The sequence below is a fragment of the Perca flavescens genome, chromosome 1 (genome assembly GCF_004354835.1).
Source record: "Perca flavescens isolate YP-PL-M2 chromosome 1, PFLA_1.0, whole genome shotgun sequence".
Classification (NCBI taxonomy): Eukaryota; Metazoa; Chordata; class Actinopteri; order Perciformes; family Percidae; genus Perca; species Perca flavescens.
The window spans coordinates 143898-160175 of NC_041331.1; the positions used below are offsets into that span (position 1 = coordinate 143898).

At 39.6% G+C, this 16278-nt stretch overlaps 1 protein-coding gene across 2 annotated transcripts in view; it reads right to left on the reverse strand.

Moving 5' to 3' along the window:
- The window catches only part of LOC114561058 (synaptosomal-associated protein 25-A), a 51424-nt gene extending 39682 nt beyond the window's left edge, over window positions 1-11742 (reverse strand). For both annotated transcript variants that reach the window (XM_028586728.1, XM_028586734.1), the window contains exon 1: window positions 11663-11742. The gene's annotated coding sequence lies outside the window, so the exon portion shown is untranslated. The remainder of the gene's footprint in view (window positions 1-11662) is intronic.
- Between the last annotated feature and the right edge of the window lie 4536 nt (window positions 11743-16278).

Below are 16278 nucleotides of genomic sequence, written 5' to 3' on the forward strand. Positions count from 1 at the left end.
GACCACCTGGGGTCCCGACCCAGTTTAACAGAAGAAATGCAACTCAAAAAGCATTAAAGTGATGGTTCAGAGTAAGTAACCCTAGGATCCTTTGCACCATGACCTCGAGCACAACAACCCCCCAGAAGATTTTTTCACCTGGGTCTAACATTGGACGAGTTAGCATGATCAGCTGAATAGCTTAGTGCAGGCGCTAATGGACCCACGTTTTTATCTCGTAAATGACCCCACTAATAACGCCCAAAATGATACCAAACTTCTACACTAGTACAAATAGGTTATGCACCCATAAAACGATGGATTGGAAAGTTTGTAAGTACACCAGAAGTTTATGTAAATAACACCTGCCTGTTGGCTTCTCGTCTCTGCTGCTGCTGCTGCTGCTGCTGCTGCTGCTGCCGGCAGTAAGACGAGTGCTTAGGGCCGTCTACAAATTACTACACCGAAAAGAGATACAACAAAAATATTTATTAATTTAATGATTAAATAAGGTAATGTCTCCAAACTTACCTCAATTATAACTTGTCTCCTGCTAGTTATACTACAGCACTTACTTTTAAAAAAATAGTTAAATTAATAAATATTTTTGTCATGGTGCAAACGACCCTAGGGTGAAATTACTGTGAACCATCACTTTAAGAAGCAAGGCTAAATGGTTCAAAATATGCATGTTTACATAATTCTACCGCAGATTGTAGCTGCAAAGACATTTGACATTGTATGTTGTATACAAGAGCAAATCACATGATCACGTTCATGCAAAACATTTGGATTTTTAGATCTTCTGGTGCTCAACCCAATATTCTTTTGCATCAAATATTTTACACAAATGAGAACCAGAAATGCATCATCAGCACAATCTCAACACTACAAACATACTTTTGCCTGCCATAGGGATTATAAAATATATTTAGGCACAATAATCAGTGCGTTTACATGCAGTTTAAAAAATTCGGGTTAAGGCAATAACCCAATTTGTCAAACGCCATGTAAACACCTTACCCCGGTTAAAATCGGAGTTCTCATAACCCGGTTAACGACTCCTTCAGTAACCGGGGTATTCCTCCATGTATACACCTTAACATAGGCTATTGGTTTGAGCATCTGTGCATGCTTCAACTGCATCTCCCCACTCCGCTGGAGTGGTTTTTAAACAGCACATAATCCATCAGCGCGCTGTGAGTTGTAGTCGTTGCTATGACACCATACAACAAAACAGCATTGCCAGAATCAGAGCCAAGAGCCTGCGGTCCATCTGTTTTACTCCCCGCCGAGGCCTAGTCCCCAGGAATAGCGCCATACTTTGATGCAACCATGGGTTTAGCAACCAACGGTGGAATCGCAACGTCTGGCAACCCGCTGGCCCAGGAAGACTTTTCCAGTAACGTTACTGTTAGTTAGCTAACAAAGTTAGCTTGCTAATTCCACCGGACACTTGTTACAGATAACCTTATAATGACCCAAACAATCATCTGGTGGGAACACTGTGCTGTCCTACGCTGTGACAAGAGTGTGTAAATGAAACATTAAGTTGTTAAATTTGACTAATTTAGTGATCGGTCTATGTAATTTTGACATAGGTCAACCAGAAGAAAAAGCCAGTTGTGTGTTGGCAGAGCGCCACCTATTGTACTGGAAGTGGAGTACCTGGTTATTAACCTGTTACTGCTGTGCATGTACATGCACTGAATGAAATGAGGGAAACAACTAAATTCAAAAATGGTCTTATGTACACTGTTTACATGAAAGTTATAAGCTATCTGACTGTCTGTTTGTTGCAGTCAAAATACTTTATTAGATCACACACACACACACACACACACACACACACACACACAGATGTGTAAGACTGCAGATCCTACTCTTCCACTGGAAAACACTTCCCCTGGCAACAATTACTTACACATGTAAACACACATACATACACTAGCATGCACTCCCCCCCAAAAAAAAAAAAAAAAAAAATAATAATAATAATTGGGCCTCTGTACACATGAATCTGTAGGCCTAGATGTTTATAGGTTAATAACTATTAACTGTAATGCTTAGAGTAGCCAACATTCTCTAGCCTATTTTACTGTGGTTACTACTACATTTTGTTGGTTTTCTCTGTACCTTTACTTGCCAGCCTGCGTACTATGGTGTCTCTCTGATCATCTGTTAATTTATCTGGCCATAGTCCTGGTCCTCTGGCTAAAACTGGTCTGCACTGCTCTGCCTACTTTCCAGTTCCTCATCTCTCATTTCCACACTGTGCTCAGAGCAACACTCATGCTCCCTGCTGTCTTCACTCCCATCATCCTCAATCACATCTTTCTCTATGAAGGATACATTTGATATTAACCTAATATAATAAAACACACTAAGATGTTAGTGTTACTTAACACCTTTCAGTCAAAATCGCTAAAGATGGTTTGCTTTAATTTTGATATAAGCTCACCTTGTCTGAAATCCAAAGAGGAGGATGAGGGGTCTGTTGCTACTCCACTCCCTGGTGGGACAGTTTCTGAAACTGAGGGCCATGTGTTTCTCAATGTTAACATCTGCTTCTGTTGACATGATATGTATCTACCGATGAGCTACCAAGCTACCTATGACACTGATTAGCCTATTATTGCCAATTATAGACATTATAGCTTATTCATTTAAAATTAAACATGTTTTAAATTAGGCTATTACAATGGTGTGTTATATGCAAACAGCATTGTTAGTGTAGTTTATTTATTTAGCCTTTAGCTCAGATTACAAGTATAACCAAATTATCATTTGAAAGTGTATGTTCTGCTCTTTCTATGGGTTGTCTCAGTCCGTTTTTAGCACTTACAGTCACGGAGATATTCAAGCAGTTTAGCACCATGGATTTGGTTTTCTAGTTTGTGCTCACCTTTCATTGAAAAAAAGTCAGTTACCAATTGTTTCCCCTCATTTAGTTTTCTCTCCTCCTCCTGTCTTTCCTTTCTTTTTGGTAGCCTGATTTGGCTTTCTTTGAGAAAGACATTTACAGCAGAAGTTTGCGCTCCACCAGATGCTCAACTCAGAGTGATACAAAAAGACAAACAAAATGTGTGCAGATGGACTAAACCATTTGGCGCATTAGCAAGAGGTGGGTGAGACCTTAGATAGACTTTTTTTGTATACAAAATGTAGTCAGTCAATCAACCAAGTTATTCAGCCAATACACTAACTTTACATTTCATCTGACATGCATTAGGAAATTTAATTAGGAAATGAAAATATCCAGGTGAAATAAAATATATTCCAGACTTTTCAAGGACCCTCTCTCCCCTTGGGCCCTGGTAATCAGTATTGGTTTTACCCCCAGTCGCCCCTGCCTATATCCACTAATGCCCTTTCAGTCTGTCAGACAACTTTATCTTTCTGGTCAGCATCAAGCAGAGCAACGCACACATAAATATAGATATACCAAACCTGTCATACAGACTCCGGAGGGTAAGATACCTTGCTACACTTATATGACATCATCAACATGAACTTGCAATAATAATATTACTTGCAATAAATAAAACAAATATTAAATATGAAACTCATTTCTGCCTCTGCTGCTTTCAGTATATTGCCAAAATACAACAAATTGCTTGTTGAATTAAAATAATAATAATAATAATAATTTCACATTATGTTTCTACCCTGTCTCCCACAAACATAATCGTTGCCTGGATTATGTTAAGAGGCGACAATATGTGTTTTTTTTTTTTATGAATGAAGCACTACATTTATGTAACGCGCTGAAGTTGCAGGGACTGAGATACGGTGGATGGTGGTTGTCAAAGTGCAGCACTTTGACACCAGAGTCCGAGGTTTGTATCCTTAATGTTATCGGTGGTTTGGGTTAGGAAACAAAAGCACTTTGGTTAAGGTTAGAAAAATATTGTGGTTTGTGGTGCTTTTTCTGTATAAACTGTACTGTATAAGCAAATATTTTATACCAAGACTGGATATATTGGCACATATGTTAATTAACAACATAGAAAACATAGTTTGTTGTGTCACTGTTGATTAATTATTCAATTACTGAAACAGAACATTTATTAGGTCTATGGCTAAAAGAAAATATTATTTCAGTCATGTTTTCTACTTCCATTACAAGCAGACAAAATGTTTTCACAGTCACAAACCAACAGTGGACACATATACTGTACCTCCATGCTGACCTAGAAGCATTAAACACATATGCCAAGACGGGACTGGGCCAGAGAGCATGATGGGAGCCTGAGGGCTGAACTATTCAGACAGAACACCCACCACTTCATGCCTGACTGCTAATATACTATACGTGTACCAACATCCTCACACACATGCACAAACAATCTTAATTTTTACGTTAATCTTGCTCGCTATAGATATGCGAGTACATTCGATTGAAAAATCCCCGACCTGGATCGGTGCTAGCAAACTGGAGTTGCTGCAGCTACCTCTATGAGCTTCCACTGAGCTGAAACGGCAGTTGTCGGGGCAGGTTTTAGAGTGCCTTTGTGCCTCTTAACCAGAGATGGGAAGTAATGAAGAACAAATACTTCATTAAATCAGTAAAATAAATAAATCAGTTGAGATTGTGTGTGTGCATCCTTGAGAACTGTAAGTCGTATAACTTATGTTGTCAGTTACTGTAAGCCTGTTGTTGTATTTGTCTATAGTTCTTGCAAACTTAAAGTAAGTTAGCTAGTGATTTTGTTGTTTGTGTTCTTCACCTGTTAGCTAGGTTGCACGTTGCTTGATCTTAATAAAGCATCAAAAGAGAGAAGTTGTCTCCGTCCGTGTTTTAACAGACAAAGTTGGAAACCAGAATCAGCTTTAAATATAGTCCTAATCTAGTCCTCACTAACAAGTTAGTTTCAAATCATTTCACTGGAGTTATCGTTATTATTTTTCGCGTCATCAATACCAAATTCAATCTAATTGGATCTAATTGGATGGGAATATACTGTACGTTGCACTTCATGCACCGACTCGACAGATTCAGCGGCATTCATTTGCAGCAAATCATTGTGGCTTAATGGTGGTAACGTTAGCACTAGTAATATGGATGTTTGTTTGTTGTCTGTTTAGTAATTCATATTGAATCCTTTATTTTCATTCCAGAAGCCATATTTGAGCACACACACACATACATGTAGATTCCTTTAAATGTTAAGGGGAAGATTAAAAAAGAGAAACTGGATCTGTGAATTCTATCTTACTACTCAGTCAGAATTGCATTAACCTGGAGTCCCAGTCTCTGTCACAATAATCATATGTCATGTTTTAGGCCTATTGGCTGACATCCATTTTAAAATGTAGGCAATGGCATAAAAAGAGTCCACTGAAGTTTCTCAGCTACCACTCTAGTTAGATTTGTGTAGTCCAGGCAGCTTTTCATAAAAAATGGTATTCATTCGCAAGGCTACTTTTACTTTTACTTGAGTGAAGAAGTTAAATCAGTACTTCTACTTTTACCAGAGTATTTTTTAACACAAATATCTGTACTTCTACTTTAGTACGGGAAGTGAGTACTTTTGCCATCTCTGCTCTTAACAGACAAAAAATGCAATTAATATGTCTGTGCAACATGAACAGGGCCCTTACGTGACAACAAGATGCGCTTTCAACTCAGACATTGTTTAAATTCACCTACCCTGCCTCGATCCTGCCGGTGGGTAGCTTGGTCTGTCTAGTTAGCTGCTAGCTGTTAGCTGCTAGCTGCTAGCTGTTAGCTTCAGTTGTAGCAGGAAAAGGTAAACAGTAGTGTGCAGATCGGAGTGTAGTGTGTGAAGAGTGGAGAGCGGAGTTGTTCACAAGGGAAGAAGCTTGGAGTAACGTAACTATGGAAAATATAGCAGATATACGGAACACACGGAAGAGCCTTTTGAGTTTGATGGTCATCCTAATTTATTCAAACCCGAGTATACAGACGAAGAACTAGCCTCACAAGAGTTGGAAAGAACCAGACAGACAGAGGTCCAACAGGCGGATGAAGCAGCTGCTCCAAGCACTTGCATATCTATAGCGATCAAGATTAACGTAAAAATTGGGCGGAATTCTCCTTTAACAAAATGTACTCAAGCCAGGGCTATGAGTCATTTTATTATTCACACATTCAATTCCGCTAGTATTCAGTAACCCATCAAAAAGATAAAACTAAGTTTTAAGATATAACTACTTTAAAATTCAAAGCAGGTAGGTCAGATGTTCAAAGAACAGCTTGATAATCGAGCCTTCTGATTTCCATCCAGGTTGACCACAGTGGTTGAATGTAAATGGAACAAGGTAGGAAAGCTCATACAGCGCTGGTTTTCTGCCCACAGCAACGCCTGCGGTGGCAATATGGCCTGGCCGAATTAAAACATTCCCTATGGAGAGACAGGAAGGACACCCAGAGGGAAATCTGCTGTGGAATATCACTGAGGAAATCAGGAGGATACATGCCTGAGCATGTTATTTTGGTGCTATTTTCTAGTGAAATGCTACTAACATATTAGCTGTTATAACCCCCAAAACACTTGCTTTTAATTCGCCAAACACTTTGCACACATAATTACACACCCTGTGGACTCATGTTCTGGCTAAACTGTCCTGTAACACTATGATTCTAACAGAATAAGTGCATGCAGCTGCCACTCAGCGACTGACCAAAGAAGTACAAGTTCACAACCTGACCACCTGACAGTGAGTGTAAAAATGCACCATTTAAGATGCCCACCTTCGCTGTGACGTAGAATTACGAGACCCAAATGACAAATGGTTCCCATCATTCAGCCATTTTTTTGTCTCAGATGAGGAGGAATGATGGAGCAGATTGCATTTCTGATATTCCCTAGTTATATAATCCATATGAGGAAAGACAGATTAACCAGAAAAATGAACGGACGGTAAGACATGTGCAGAGGTGGAGTGGTCAGTCAGTCAGAAAGGAAGGAAGAAAATACACATTTAACTACACATTAAAACTTTTTAGAAACAGTTTTGAATTGTCTTTAGAGGGATAATAAAATCATATGCATCTAGCATCTGGAGCCACCTACAGCAGACATCTTCAGATGTTATGATCTGTCAATATGCTCACAATAAATTAGGCCAAATGATGTGTGCAGGCACAAAAATATGCAGGCAGGGAAACATGGCGGTGTGGGATGTACAGGAGTTTCAAAGCAATCATCTGTGGCCTGCAGGGGATAATCACTGCAAAGCCCCACTGTCCCATTCACTGAGGATAAAACCCACTGGATTAATCTGTAGGCCTACAGGATACACACAAATACACACACACACACACAAATTCCTCACAATTACGTAACACATGGACCACTCTCGCTCTTTTACTTTCCCTCCCTTTCCCTTTTCTTTTACATTCACAGCCTCTCTCTCTCACTTCCTGCTCCCACTAGCACACACAAAACCTAAAGTGCACACAAATACACAAACACACACGCAGTCTCCACCACCCCCTCCTTTCCACTGTTTCTTCTCGTCCCACTTGCACACATTCGAATAGACACGTGTCAACATGCTGCACTTTACATGCTGTTGATTTATACACACACACACACACACACACACACACACATACATACATGGTGCTGACAGGCACCTATACAGTACATATTAAAATAGATATAGGTGCACATACACATACATTCATATGATATACAGGACGAAGAAAGTTACAAACTATTGTTAATTGTGCACACAGTAGTGCATATGCTGAAATACACGCACACACACGCACACATGCACACACACACACACACACACACACACACACACACACACACACTAAGGGTAAGAGAGGGAGTTGATGAGCACCCCTACAGAGTGTAGTTCCTGTGCCAGAGGATTCAGGTAACTATAGATCTGCCATGTCATCCTGATCAATAAGAGGGGATATACAGTATATATCACAATTTGAAATATCTGAAATGATCAATTTTATTCGATGGAGTATCAGGATCAGAATACAGAGTCTGTTTCTGTTTCAGTGAAAGGAAAGATGGGTTAGTCAGTGCAATAAACTATTGATGTATCTGGTTTAGGGTTAGGTGTCTATGGTTCGCTCAAACTCGAAACAAACTAGATACACCAAAATGCATTGTGTGTAAAAGCATTCCTCTATGGCACTACTAGTGGTCAAAAACTCTAGCGTAACTTTCAGAAAAGAAAAAAAAGAATATATACTTTATTAAACCCACAAGGGGAAATAAAAAAGAATTTGTTACATATATTCACACACACATTATGTATGGAGAGATGTCAGAGCGAGGGAGCTCCTTCACAGGTTGGGTCCCCGAGGAGTTGGGGGTTCGGTGCTTTGCTCAGGAGGTGAACTGGTACCTCTTCATGGACTGAGCTACTGCTGCCCCCAGTTACATTACGTTGCCAGAGATTAGTTTTTTTGCAAGTTACAAGAAAGTCTCAAGCCCCAAAATCCTACATTTTGTTTCAAGTCCTAATCAAGTATGTCTCTTTACTGCTGGTCTACACTGCCAAGCTGCAACTTGTCCTCATGCTTATGCAACATCATGGAACATTGATTGCACACTTTTTACTGAGATCATTTTAAATCTTCACACTTGGGAAGGTATATAAAGTAATTCCAAGTCAAAAGGCTAAAGTCTAAAGATATGAGTATTAACGTCCACACCTCTGTAAGTAGCACAACTGATTTAAGTCTAAGTACACACTGTGTGGGTGAGACCAAAACATCCTGCAGGGCTGCTAAAAACATCTGCCCATCCCAGAGAAAATGGAATTAACTAAAGATGACAAACAACAAGTCTATTTTGATGAATGATGTGCTATTCACACATTGACAGGTTTTAAGAGTGCATGTGCAAAACCTGAATGTGTATATAAAAATCCCACATGGTAAGAAAGGCAGCAGTTGCCAAGAACAGACTGCAAATATAATCCCCCTACTCATTTTATTAATGAAACCTAATAAGTGAGCAACATGCACTGAAGAAGATTCTGATCACAGTGCCTTCTTGGAGACTACTGTTCCTTGGATATTACAAGGAGAGTGCAAAGAGAACAAGATGAATAAGTAACAAGGGGAATAAATTAAACTGTGTTACTGTTTGTGTGTATGCCTGTGTGTTTTGTTTTCAACAGATGTACAGTAGCAGGAGGCTAGTGGTAATTTCTCACCATTCTGTGAGCAGGGTGATGGGTTGGTGAGTGATGCATGCTGAGGTGGGAGAGAGGGGGTGGATGGGGGAGAAGCGTTGTGATAGTTGGGGCAGGAACAATTTTCTCAGCAGGAAACCATGTATTTGTGCACCCTGGGTTCATGTTCATGTACAGAGAATGAGTGACACACACCTGTTTCAACTGCAGCCTGAACAAACAAAAATCACCACTTCACAAACTAACCAAGTTTTATGACACGCCAAGCATTCTCCAACACGTTAGCAGCTAGCTATGTTTAGGACAAAACTGTTGACTTTCAATGTGCCTGATAGAGTAGAATAACTCACCAGCTTCAGCCAGACTTCACATAATTCAATGTGTACATTATACACATTGTACTCACAGAAGCTTCTTTTACTATACAATCAATTAAATGCTGATTTAAGTGATATTTGTGGTCTAACTTCTTCACAAAATCTTTTCTGTTAAACTGGTACAGAAATCGGGAAAGAACTTATTAAAAAGTTGAACGAGGTTGGATGTGCTTACATTGGCTGTGATATCAGCATATAAGTGCATTGTGGTCTTTTCTTGTCCTTATTAAAGTATCTATCTGTTTAGTAGTATCGATCTGTTCTGGTTACAAATAACACCACGCATCCAAACAAAGGCGACACACACATGTTGGTCTGCTTAAGAGTCGGACTGAGCTCTTTGTACTCGCTGATATTAACACTTTTACGCTGGCAGGGCGGGAAGCCAAGAGGGCCAAAAGTTTGTTCAATGTGCTTTTACCTGGAATGGATGTGCAGATCATTTCTAGAGTAAAATAGTTATTAATAAAATTATTTTAAAGTCCTGCCACATGATGATGGAGTCACAAATAACTTTATTTTATTATATATATATATATATATATATATATATATATATATATGTTCCTGTATCCCCACATGAAGACAGACACAGGAACAAAACTGTTGCCAAACCTTTGGTGTGCCAAAAACAACCACAACAACAACAGTGCTCTAGCCTTTTGCTTACACACCTATACCCACAACACAGATAGATATATATAGATAGATAGATAGATAGATAGATAGATAGATAGATAGATAGATAGATAGATAGATAGATAGATAGATAGATAGATAGATCGATAGGGCTGGGCTGCAAACTAACACTTATTTTCATTGTTGATTAATCTGCCAGAATAATGTAAAATATGGTGAAAATATAACATCCTCAAATGTCTTGTTTTGTCCACAACTCAAATATGTTTAGTTTACTGTCACAGAGGAGAGAAGAAACTAGAAACATGTTTTAAGAAGCTGGAATCAGATAATCTTTACTTATTTTTCATAAAAAAAAGACTCATACCAATTAATCCTTTATCCAAATAGTTGACAATTAATGTAATAATTGACAACTAATTGATTAATCTTTGCAGCGCGATAGATATGTAGCCATTAATGACTCCCTATTCAGCCAGTGTTTATTAAGGCCAAAGTTGTCTGGCTCTGATCACGTAGGAAGCGTTAAGTCAAAGGGAGGTGAAGGTCAGACCTCTGGAAATCATCCCAGCTCAGCCAGAAACAGTCTCCTCCATCACAACATCACTGTGGCCATGACTACTCCTCAGAGACCATGCAAAACAATGTCCAGCTGCATTGTCATCCAAATAAAGCCAACCAAAATGTAGAGAAAATATTTTCACTTGTAACTCCAAAGCAGATCAACATGCACGAGGAATCTTCATTATGACTCCCGAACCATTTTCTTGACGCCCATAAAGTGCCCTGCCTCGTTCCGTCTGGTTTCACAGCCAGACAAACGCTCTACGCAGCAGCGAAGTGGCAGAGGCCCCCCCACTTGTTTAAGGAAAGTGAAGACTTTGACACGTATTTGAAACACCACAGCTCTGATTTGACAAGTTCCCATGTATTCGCCCGCTTGAGCTCATCCGGAGTGTATTCGCTCCGAGCGGAGCTGTCCGCGGTGCTGAACATCATTCATTCTGCAAAAGGCTTTCCAACTGCGAGTGAAAGCCTCCGCCTCACTACGTACACGGGAAACAACTTCACACAGGATGCTTTATCCTTTAATGTAATCCTTAACGTTACAACAAACAACTATAATGCTATAATATATTTAAGACTAAAACTCAAAATCAAATCACTACAGAAAACGCCACAAAGTTTGATCCTTTCAGCACACAAATCGGTACGGAAACAATACAGCAACACCACAGTCCATTTAAGCTGATTTCCCCTCCAGATAGCACTTGACGGGTTTTGTAAAACTAGTCAATGTTGTACAAATCACAAAGACAAAAGCTAACGTTTATAACAAGCAGGCAATGTAACAGTTGTTGGAGAAAACTTTAACAAGACAGCCACATTAGCTAACTGTGATTCATAAGCTGTAAGATTTAAAGCCACATATTTTATAAATACTTTAAACTTTGAGTGGGGTTGTTCTGTTCTAACAGTGGACACGACTGATTACAACAAATAAAAGCCAAATGAGTCCAACCTACCTCGTTACGGGTGTTCTGCTTTTCTTCTTCTTGTGCTGTATTTGTTTCGATTCAGGATGAAAATGTCCGTCCGTGCAAGGGCTCTACTCAACGGGACTGTCCCCCGCCCCCCACCCCCGCGGTGGAAACACACCGCCCTCCTCCATCCCTAGTGTAAAGCGTGGCGGATTAAGATATCACACACTTCCTGTCCTGTTACTCTCTTACACAATAAGTCTAGTACCTCCATAGACATTATCCTTGTTTTTTGTTAAGGGGGTTTTGGTCGCCATAGCAGCATGATGATGACAGACAGTGGACCATGATGACATGCTGTGGAAAACGACGCCTCTATGTTCCACAGCTCCGTTTTCACAGAAGCATTTCCCGCCTAAACTGCAGCTTCTTTTAAATGTCAGTTTAATAAACTGGAAGTTAACCCGATTTAACATCTCTGATCCATTTTTTAAAAAGCTAGCTAACACATCTGAACATCCCAAGAAAATGAAAACTAAACCAAACCAACCCCACCCATAGACAGTAAACTTAATGGACACAGCGACGCCGTTGACTTGCAATGGAGACCAGTGAAGTCACTTTTCCGATGCTGGCTGAGCATTACTGCGCAGCCTCCAACTGAGCTTGGAGACGTAGATATGACGTGAGCAACGTTTCTGAAAGTGTGAAGTCTTCTGGTAGCTGTGCCAAGAGAAATCTCAATCATTCCCAATCTCACAGAGACGGAGAGCGTAGGTATATATGTAAGGAGATAACATAGGCACAGGCTAATTACTGATCACTAACATGCTAGTTAACATTAGTAATTATTGATCACTAACATGCTAGTTAACATTAGTAATTAAACCTAAACAGATAATGGAAGTCCAAACTGCCTGTAAGCTTCTCTTGTACTATAGTGTAATTCCTCTACTGTGTGACAGTAAGTCTCGTGGTTATGACCCAATCGTTAGCCTATTTTTATAAAAGCGTCTGCTACGGAGCCATAACGTGAGCTACAAGGTAATGGAGCCTTTTATACATTGTCGTGTTTCTTTAGAAATAAACAACGGACAAATAGAGTCCAGTGTGATTAGTTAATGATACCCTACTGGATCAATGCAATTATCTATTCAGTATGTAATAACAAAAAAGATCTGACCTATTATTGTATAGATTAATAGTTTCAGATTATACAGTAGTTAGACCATTATTATTATTATTATTATTATTATTATTATTATTATTATTATTGCTGTTGATGTTATTCTTGTTATCTAAATATCTGTTTTAATGTATTATAATAATTTAATGTATCATTTTGTGTAGATTCCATAGAAATATGGTAGATTCTAAAAAAAAATGTCATTAAGCCTACGTCTTTTGGTTGCTTTTAATTTGATGGCTAAATCACCTGACTTCCTGCCTCATTGTGTCAAATTTGATGCTGCTTACAAAATGGCCGCGCCCTCTGATGTCGGAGCTTATAATACATCTATGTCTTGGAGTGGATAAAATGTTGTTTACAGGCATCAATCCGTTACATCTAAGAACACTACTGACACAAACACTAATCAAATTAAATTAATAACTTCAATTAAAAAAAAACAGTGAGCGAGGGGATAACTTTAAATATAACATTAGGAAGTCACGTAGTTTTAATAGTTATTACTATAATAGGCTATGTCTTGGGGATTTTGAAAAAAATGGCCCATTTTTTAAATGCTTCAAATGTTCACAAGATATTCAACCTTTTTGTTCTGCATGAAAATTCCCAAAGCAATGTTATTATTTTGGAAAATTTTGATTTTATTTTTTTGAGCACAGCCATAAGTGGAAATCTAGGTATACAAAATGGAATGGATAAACAACTCAAAGCCATATATATATAATAATTATATAATAATCAATAATAATCAGGCAGGGCTGGAGGAGGATTTGGTAAATTGTAGATTATTGTTAGCATGTATGATAGGAGGCTATATCTTTTTGGTAATTTAGTCTGACTGCTTACTGATTAGAGAAGGATTAGTAAAACTAAATAAACTGGATAATAAAACAAAGAGACAGAGGCAAAAAGTGTGCAGTGCTCTTTCATTTTCTCCAGTCCCCCCTCTTCATTGACCTTCTTTCCATTTGTGCAGAAGATAACCTGCTGGGGGCCCTTTAAAGGGCACAAGTTCTGCAGGTACCCTCTGACATACACTGATGTCTTCCTGAGCTGACACTCTCTCTCTCTCTCTCTCTCTCTCTCTCTCTCTCTCTCTCTCTCTCTCTCTCTCACACACACACACACATCTTACTCCTCCACTCTATCTGTGGCTGTATCCCACCTCTTCGTCACTTGTCATCACTGCTGCAAGGAAGGCTGGCTGCTCTTTTCTTCTTTCTACTTACCTCCCTCCAGTCTTCTTAATTTTAGGTTCCTTGTTCAGGTCTGATAAGAAACATTAGATCAACAGTGGATCTGATCTTTACCGTGTGGTTCAGATCATTTCCAGCCCATTGAAGAAACCATTAAAGACTCTTCCAAATTGATGATAGCGTTAAAGGTCCAATATGTAATATATTTACTGTAATAAATCCAAAAATGACCCCAATGCGTCATCAGATATTAAGGAAACATGCTAAGTTGAAACACTTTCTTTTCTGACAACAATGCCAGTATTTTCTCCTTTGGAAATTTCCGTTCCGTGACTGAATGTGTGTTTGAGTGTTAGCCTGTGTGTTGTTATCAACTGCCCAGTTTGACAGCCAGGCCGAGTTGCCAGATATACCTGGAACCATGTAAACCCAGCGCGCTACAGCTGTAACGTTAGCACATACGGCCATGACAGCAGCAAACAAACCAACAGGATCAACTGAGAAAGATTCTACCCCAAAAAATGGCATGTTTCTAACAGTGGCGTGACCAGAGGCGTTACAAACCCTGGGTAAATATTGGAGATGTATTTGAAAGATGGAGACAGCTTAGATCCCAAAAGGACGCTGAGTTGGCTAATTTCCTCCTGAACAGGTAACATTAGCATTAGGCTTCAGGCTAATTTATTACATTTTGTCATTTCAACATTCGTGTATTCACATTGAATTATATAGCTAGAGTACCCGAGTTGGTTACTCGCGAAACAATTGAGACAGCCAGTAAAGTGATCCCGACTGGTCCTGGCTAATGCCGCCATGCTAACCCTGCTAACTGCTAGCTAACGTTACCGGAGGATCTGGCAAGCGGGCCGCGGCTGTTTACAACGTGTAGCCTGTTCAGCAGCCGTAGCCGACGTGAGCGAGTGTCAGTTATCTCAAGCCAAGAGAGGGGGGCTGTAGATCGTGAAGAGAGGACCGTGAGTTTGCAGTGGTTTTAGCGATTGTTGCTGTAATTCTAAGACAAAGTGTGTTCAGTCGGGTGGAGAGGACGGCGAGGTTGTTGTGTTTTTAGCGGGTCCTACCATAATTCTAAGCTGAAAAAGTGTGTCTAAATTCTGTCAGTATTACATAGTGCACCTTCAAGTCTGAGCACAATGAATCTCACTCATTGATTGAAGCAGGACTGATTTCTCTCATGTGCTGTGCTTTCAAAGTGACTCTACGTGCAAATGTATTCACACCACGATGCATCCAGTAAAAAAAGGTGTTAATTTAAGAGCAGTTTTACAGAGGGTAAGGCTGTTACTCTGGAAAAGGTCAGTGACAGATTAACTGTAAATTGCAAGCATAGAGGAAAAGACAGCTCACCTGAATAAATCTTTATTTTTAGACCTTGATTTTACACATCATGCTCACCAGAGGCAGAGATGTGTGGATGGAGAACTCACCATTATTCTTAGTGAATACCACACTATGTATTATCAGACATTAACATGGGAATATAACATGCAGACAACAGACTTTGTCAGAGAACAGGGCTTCAGGCTAGGCCACTAAATGTGGTGATCAGAAGTACAAATATCACTACCCCCAAAATGATAATTTTGTATTCACGATGTGACATTTCACAGTCCGTGTTATCTACAGTAGGCTGAACAACACTCGAGTGAGCTGTTGCTCAGTCTATTAATCCCCCCGCCCAATCCCCTCCACACTCTACCCTTCATGACTCACCACAGGAAATTACTGTGGTGTTGCATGATGTATCCAAATGCCACAGTGTCTCATACTATATCGACTTGAGTAGTATAAACTAGTACAAAAGTAACACCTCTCAATCATAATTTATGACCCACTAGAAGCGTGTGGTGGTACCATGCCCTCTGACTTTGTCCTTATTTTGATGAGTGCGGGACATTTATGGGCATCAGCAAAGAGTTTTTGGGCCCCACGTGGGTGTGTAACCCCCAGCTAATACCAGCGTGCAGGCTGTGCGGCCCATTTTCACTCCCAACCGCTACTTTGCCGCAGCAAGATACAGATGACACAGACGCACAGAAACAGACAGGATGAAGCTCCACCTGTTAAGAATGCGTGAAAACGAATTAGCAAGCAGGCAGAGATGTGAACAACAGGTTAAATAATTAAAATAGGTAGCAACACAATAAACAGTTCAAATAGTTACTTAATAGTCCACTGATGAAAGCAAAAAGTTGCACATACAGTAAACATACAGCGTTGTTGTATTGCTCAAAGCAGACTAATGGATACATTTTCCC